This window comes from Propithecus coquereli, unplaced genomic scaffold (assembly GCF_000956105.1).
Source record: "Propithecus coquereli isolate 6110/MARCELLA unplaced genomic scaffold, Pcoq_1.0 Scaffold242, whole genome shotgun sequence".
In the NCBI taxonomy this organism is placed as follows: Eukaryota; Metazoa; Chordata; class Mammalia; order Primates; family Indriidae; genus Propithecus; species Propithecus coquereli.
This window is the reverse complement of record NW_012147975.1, coordinates 3,079,780-3,087,274: the sequence shown is the minus strand read 5'-3', so window position 1 is coordinate 3,087,274 and position 7,495 is coordinate 3,079,780.

Here is a 7,495-nt window from a genome sequence, read left to right as displayed (position 1 = left end):
TGTAAGTACTGTTTGACGTTGATATCTCTGACATTTCATTTTGACACTTCTTGTTTTATTTTTATTGTCAAGGTACATCCTCAGTTTTTCAAACACATGTTTTGGCTTGTGATTATCTTTCACATTTTTTTAGAGCGAATTTTGTGAATCCATGGATAAGTCAAGTATGAGTTCTGTTGGGGAATCAATGCAGTGCAGACAGCTTGAAATATCAACAGAGTGTTTGGGAAGGATGTGGTTAATGAACGCACAATACGGCAATGGTTTGAGAAGTTTCAAATCTTGAAAATGAGCCATGTGGGCGACCTGAGACCAAGGTGGATAATGATAAGCTGAAAGCTGTAGTGGAAATGAATCCATCTTAACCTATGTATGAATTAGCAGCAAGGTTTTACTATTCCAACAATATTGGACCATTTGAAAAAAATTGGCAAGGTAAAGAATCTAGATAGATGGGTTTTGCATGAATTAAATGAGCATTGGAAGAGAAATGGTCTCGAAGTTTGCCTTTCTTTGCTATCATGACATAAAGGTGAACCATTTCTACACTGTATTGTGATGTGTGATGAAAAATGGATTCTTTTTGACAATCGCAAGTGTTTGGCATTATGGCTGAATAAAGATGAAGTGCTGAAATACAGTCCAAAACTGAACATTCATCAATAAAAGCTAATGATGTCTGTTTGGTGGTCCAGCACTGGTATTATCCACTGCAGCTTCATGAAAACTGGTCAATCAATTACAGCAGATGTCTACTGCAACCAGTTGGATGAAATGATGAGGATGCTTGCAATTATTGGTCAATAGAGACAGGCCGATCCTCTTGCAAGACAATGCTTGACCACGTGTTGCACAAACAATGCTGTTCAAACTACAGAGGCTGGGCTTGGAAACTCTCTGTCATCCACTGTGTTCCCCAGAACTTGTACCAACTCACTACCATTTCTTCCAGGCTTTGGATCTCTTCTTGCAAGAAAAAACATTCAGTTCTCAACAAGCTATGGAAAATGCCTTTCACGATTTCATTGTCACTCACTCTCTAGGCTTCTTCACTGCTGGCATAAACAAGTTACCATTAAGGTGGCAAAACTGTGTCAATAGTTTAGGCACATACTTTGATTAATTGTACTGCCTCTTGTTTGAAATATAATAAACTACACTTTTGATCGAAATTGGACATTTCATATCTAATGACTACGTGTGTGTGCGTGCGTGTGTGTGTGTGTGTGTGTGTGTGTGTGTATTTTAGGGACAGGGTCTCACTGTGTTGCCCAGGCTGGCCTCAAAATCCTGGGCTCAAGCGATCCTCTTGCCTCAGCCTCCCAAGTAGCTGGGACTACAGGAGCATGCCATGACTGGCTAATATTTTTTTTTAGAGACAGGGTCTTGGTATGTTGTCTGGGCTGGTCTCAAACTGCTGGCCTCAAGTGATCCTCCTAGCTCGGCCTCCCAAAGTTCTGAGATTACGGGCATGAGCCACTGCACCCAGCCTACATGTCTATCTTTATGCCAGTACCACACTATCTTGAGTATTATAGATTCGTAGCAAGTTTTGAAATCAAAAAGTGTGAATCCTCTAACTTTGTTCTTCTTTTTTGAGATTGTTTTAGTTATTCTGGGTCACTTGCATTTCTTTATGATTTTTAGGATCAGCTTGTCAATTTCTGCAAAGAAGCCAGCTGGGATTTTGATAGAGATTCTAGTGAATCTGTAGATCAATTTAGGGAGAAAACCTTTGCTCTTAACCAAGACACCATACCATCCATCAATCCCAGTGCAAAAGGAGAAGGGAGGAGCATACAAGAGGAGAGGGAGAAGAAAAAAGGAGGAGGAGGGGGGAAAAGGACGAGTAGCTATCTCTATGGAGCGAACTGAAGTGAATCCAGATGTAGGGAGATCCCAGGCCAACTAAGAGGCAGAATCTTGGGAAAACTGAATTCTTACTCAACAGATGCATCTTCTGTTAACTCCAATTTCAGCCCATATATTGGTAGATGGCATGGCTCCTTCTCTCCCGAGATCATTCCTTTCTTTTTCCCAGGATCTCTTCCATATGCCTTGCTTTGTGGGATTTAATGAAAGCTCCCTGTTGAAAAGCCCCATGTCTCAATAATGGAAAGAAATGAATCTCATTCTCACCCTCTTTCTGCAGTGGGAAGTCTTACAACCCTTCTGGGTGAGTATCAAGGAAATTGGCCTGTCATGGGGCCTCTATTCTGGGGAAACTGACATATGTAGGGTATGCATGGGTCCCTGAGAGTGCTCTGGAACGTGCAGGGTCGGGAATGGGGCTGCAATTCTCTTACAGCCTCATGATCTGGTGAACTCAGCTGGCCCAAAATGTCTTGCTACAATCTTTACCTTCTGTACCTCAACCAGGCTATCTTTCTGGCTAAAAGCTGGTAAGGGAGTGAGGATAGGAGAGGTGGGGGTATAGGCTGGAGGAGAAGTGAGCTTAGCTCCTTCCTAGTGGACAGAGAAAGGATGATTGAAATTGCTCATTTAGCAAACGATTTAGCCAGCTGTAGAAAATCCTATTAAATGACAATTCTTATCTCAGTCCCTTGCTCCTGGGAAGAGCAGCTCTGGGCTTTGTGAAGACCAGGGCACAGTCTCGTTTAAATCCAGTCAAACAATCATTACCAATAAGAAGCTAAAACCCAGAGACAGGCAAACTTTACCAGGTCTCCCAGCCTCTTCCTACCCCTTCACCCCGAGTCCCTCATATCATCTGTCAATTATCTGGTTAGTTGCGCCTCTTCTCTGCTCATTGTAATATAAATAGCAGGCATTTTATGGGTCCCCATTAAGCAATGTGATCAGCATCAATTACCTAATGAGACTCTGGAAAGTCATGATTTAAAATCGTGTCCTCAATTGTGACTGGGCTTTGTCTGGAGCCAACATGGTAATTGTGGTGACAAACTAATTGCACTCCAGATGTGGACCTCTGTTCCCAGCCTGGGTCTGGCCCTGGGGAAAATTCACCCTTTGCCAAAGGAGCTAATCTTTGTACTTTGTTCTGAAAGAGAGCGTATTATTTGTCCTCAGAGGCTTAGGGGGGAACGGTTGGAGCTGCTCACTTCTCCCTATAGCATCAGGGCCTCTGAGTGTGGAAGAAAAAGGATGAGACTAAAGGAAAGTGCAGGGACACTGGAGACTGTCAGCTGCCTGAGGGCAGGGTGTTTGATCTGATCTGTTCTCTCCTCTTTCCACAGTGTCTGTAGACTACCTGGAGCATAGTAGGGGCCAGGAAAAACAGCCTCAGGTTACCCTCACTGCTCTTTATACCCTGCTTATAATGTATTAGCACACTAAAAGAAACTCCCAGGAGCACCAGGACAGTTTACAAATGCCATGGCAACTCCTAGAAGTTACCCTATATGGTTTAAAAAGGGGAGAAACCCTGAGTTCTGGGAACTCCCCACCCCTTTCCCAGAAATCTTATGAATAATCTTCCCTCAACTAAACATAAAATTAAATAAAAGGTATAAAATGAGGCCGGGCGCGGTGGCTCATGCCTGTAATCCTAGCACTCTGGGAGGCCGAGGCGGGTGGATTGCTCAAGGTCAGGAGTTCGAGACCAGCCTGAGCAAGAGCGAGACCCCCGTCTCTACTAAAAATAGAAAAAATTAGCCGGGCATGGTGGCACATGCCTGTAGTCCCAGCTACTCGGGAGGCTGAGGCAGAAGGATTGCTTGAGCCCAGGAGTTTGAGGTTGCTGTGAGCTAGGCTAACGCCACGGCACTCTAGCCAGGGCAACAGAGTGAGACTCTGTCTCAAAAAAAAAAAAAAAAAAAAAAAAAAAAAAAGAAAAGAAAATAAAGACTCTACATGATCTTGCCCTTTCCTACCTTTTCCTACCTTTCCAGGCAGCTTTGTCATTTACTTTGCTCCCTCCAGGCTCACTGACCTCGAGCATACTACACATGCTCTAATCGGAAGATCTTTGCGTTCGCTAGCCCAGCATGGTGGTGCACACCCGCATTCCCAACTACTTCCAGGGTGAAGCAGGTGGATTGCTTGAGCCCAGAGTTTGAAGATGCAGTAAGCTATGATCGTGCCACTGTATTCCAGCCTGGGTGACAGAGAGACCCTATCTCTTAAAAATAAAAACTTTGCATTTGTTGATTCCTCTGCTTTGTAAACTCTTTCCCTTAATGTCTACTTGCCTCCCTGACTTAACGTCATTCAAGCTCTGTTCTAGTATCACTTCTAAGAGGTTTTCCTTGGCTACCATGTCTAAAATAGGTACCATTCTATCACTTGTTATCCTGTACCCTGCTTTATTTTTCTTCAAAGTACTTTTTATTTTTATTTATTTTTTAAAATTTTTTTATTTCAGCATATTATGGGGGTACAAATGTTTAGGTTACATGTATTGCCTTTGCCCCACCCTTCAAAATACTTTTTAAAAAATGAACTATATTTTAGAATAGTTTAAGATTTACACAAAAGTTGGAAAGACAGTACGGAGTTCCTATCTACTGCACACTAATTTCCCACTCTATTATTAACATTGTACATTATTACAGTACTGCCGACCTAAAGGAAGAAACTAAGGCAAAATTAATACAAGTAGAGAGTTTATTTGGGCCAAAGTGGAGGATTACAGCCTGGAGTCATAGAGTTGCCCTGAATATATGCTCCCATTAGCAACAGTTACAGGTTTTTAAAGGGAAAATAAAGTTAGGGTGCAGTTCCTAAGTTGTCTACCAAGAATTTACATTGGTTCATTAATATAACATGAGCTGTTGATTGGCTTTGTATCACACATTCTAGGAACATGAAGATAATGGGTGAGGGTCACATTTTGCAACTTATGGTAACATTTTAGTTAATTTATCAGCTAGTCTGAAACTTACCGGGTAGGAAATAAAATACAAAATACCTTTAAACAATTATCCCACCCCAGCCCACTCCTCCCAAATGGGTGTGTGTGTGTTGGGGGGGATAGGGAGGGGGAATATGACTGAAATCTCATGCTCATGTCTCTGTGAGCCTAATGGATTTTGCATACCTCACACTCCTCAGACTGCTCTGAGCCTCTTAGTATATTTGTCACAATTATTGAGCCAATATTGATATATTATTATTAACTAAAGTCTATACTTTATTTGGATTTTCTTAGTTTTTGATTAATGTCTTTTTTCTGTTCCAGGATATGACATTACACTTAGTCATCATTGTCTCCTTAGGCTCCTCTTTGCTGTGACAGTTTCTCAGACTTTCACTTTTTGATGACCTTGACACTTTTGGGGAATACTGGTCAGGTATTTTGTAAAATGTCCTTCGACTGGGATTTGTCTAAGTTTTTCTCACGATTAGACTGGGCTTATTGATTTTTGAGAGGAAGACCACAGAAGTAAAGTGCCATTCTCATCACATCTTACCAAGCAACATGACTTATTACTGTTGATTTTAAGCTTGATCAGACTTAAGTTTGAGTTTGATTTTGCCAGGTTTCTCCACTGTAAAGTTACTCCTGTTTCTCTCTCTTCACATTCTATACTCTTTGGAATGAAGTCACTGTTCACAACCGACACTTAAGGAGTGGGGAGTTGTACTGCACTCCCTTGAGGAAGAAGTGTCTACATAAATTATTTGGACTTCTGCAAGGAAGAATTTTCTCTTCTCCATTTATTTGTTTATTCGGCCAATTCATTTATATCAGTATTTACTTATGGATATTTATCTTATATTTTGAGTTATAATCCAGTAATACTTTTTTTCTCAAATTGTTCTGATTTTGGTCACTGAGATTTCTTTCAGTTGGCTCCTATATCCCTTTTTTGTCTGAGCCCCTCCTTTTTTTCTGGCACTATAAGATTCTGCAGGTTCGTGTTACATATTTCGTGTCCCAACCTTAGAATCAGCCATTTCTCCAAGGAGCCCTGGTTTCTTTTATTACAAAGATGTTTCACTATCTGAAATTATATTATTTCTTTGCATTCTATCTGTGTCTCCCACTAGAACACTAGGTCCTTAAAATCAGGACCTTTTCTGCTTGTTCACTGCTAAATCTCTATTACCTACAAAATAGTATCCAGCACATAGGAGGATATCGGTGAAAGTTTAGGGCTGGTCTGAAGGTAGTAAATTATCCCACTTGATTGTTCACAGTTTGTTACGGATTGAACTCCTTGTTCTACTACTTTCCCCCCTTCTCACTTCTGCACTTGACTAGTCAAAAAAAAAAATCAATAAAAGTTTAGTGAATGAATGAATAAACGAGTAAGGCCAAGTATTGTGCCTTCTTATATATGCATTCTTCATGGTGTTATGACAGTCAAGAATTTGATCAAAGGGCAGCTATATACATGGATGGACACATGGATGTATGAATGAACACATGAATGAATGAATGACTAAACAAGTGGGTAGATTATTGGATGTATGAATGGAGAAACAGATGGATAGAAGTTGGTGCCACTACCATGCTCTGTAGTTATTCATGACAAAAATTGGGTGGTGAGGGGTCTCATTCATGATTTCTTCCATACTTTCACTTCCCACATTCAATCAACCACTAAGTCCTGCCAATTTTACATCTCAAATGTTTCTCAAGCCCATTCCTTTTTCTTCATTTCAACTGCTATTGCCCTAGTGCAGGCTTTCTTCCTCTCTTGTCTGGATGCTGCTACCGCCTCCTAACTCATCTTTCTGCCTTCACTCTTGTTCCCATCCCCACTACCATCTATATTCCTGCCAGAAGGATCGTTATAAAATACAGCTATGCCCGTGTCACTTCCCTGCTTAAACCGTTAAAGTCTAAACTCCTTAGCGTGATATAAAGCACTGTGATGACCTGGACCTTGGCCCCCCTCTAGCCTCTCTTCTCGCCATTCTCTGCCTTGCACTGATTTGTATGCCTCAGAAATACCAAACTGTTTATATTTCCCTCCATGGATTATGCTGCTTCTCTGCTCTGTCCCTTGCTCATACCAGTCTCCTGCCAAGAATGCCCTTTCCTCACATCACAGCTCAGAATTCTTCCTGGCTTCCAGTTGTTGAAAGCATGTACTTTTGCAGTTGTGCTTATGCTTATTAGTAGGGCCAGGACTAGGGTGTAAAAGTTAAGGAAAGTTTTGCAAGTGAAAGTGTACACATCTTTAAATCTTGTGCCCTGGGTGCTTCACTTGACTCACCCTGGTCCTGGCCCTAGTCTCTTCTTCTAGATTGGGAGCTTCTGAAGGGCAGGAACTTTGCATTTTGTTCCTATAATCCCTAGCGTAATGACTGGTGCCTACCAGATGCTCAGTAAACGTTGTGGGAGGGAGGGAGGAAGGATGAATTAGATAGAGGTCCACTGCCTGGGCCTTCAAATCTAGACTCTATCTCTTACTAGCTATGGGAATCTGAACAAGTTACTTCTCTGCTCCTCAGTTTTTTCGTCTGTGGAAAAGAAATAATAGTAATACCTCCATTATAGAATTTTTTCCATTTTAAGGGAAATTATCCACTTCATCAAAATTTTCTAACTTATTGCCTTAAA